Consider the following 395-nt stretch of genomic DNA (forward strand, 5'->3'; position numbering starts at 1 on the left):
CAATTGCATTTCATTGGTAGACTATAAACCAGATCCAGGCGTCTAGCCTCAAGGAAGTTTGGAAATGTGGTTTTTAGCAGTAGCCCTTGCAGTAGATGATATGGGAGTGGGTATGAGAAAGGGGTGAGAATGCCTCCAACATATAATAAACAGTATCATGCACAATCTGCTATGTAGCTACCTGGCATCCAGAATCTTCTGCGTGTCTAATTCCCCAAACAAAAATCAGAGTAAAACCAACACACTCCAACCTTGCATAATACAACTGACCCTCACAGAGACAAAAACGTGCTCTCTCCAAAGTCTATTCACTGTATCCATATAGTGATGTTGTTCATTTCTCTCCTACTGTAGTTATAATCCCACCTTTATATCTTTTTTTTTTTTTTTTGAGA

The sequence above is a fragment of the Propithecus coquereli genome, unplaced genomic scaffold, assembly GCF_000956105.1.
Source record: "Propithecus coquereli isolate 6110/MARCELLA unplaced genomic scaffold, Pcoq_1.0 Scaffold24, whole genome shotgun sequence".
Classification (NCBI taxonomy): Eukaryota; Metazoa; Chordata; class Mammalia; order Primates; family Indriidae; genus Propithecus; species Propithecus coquereli.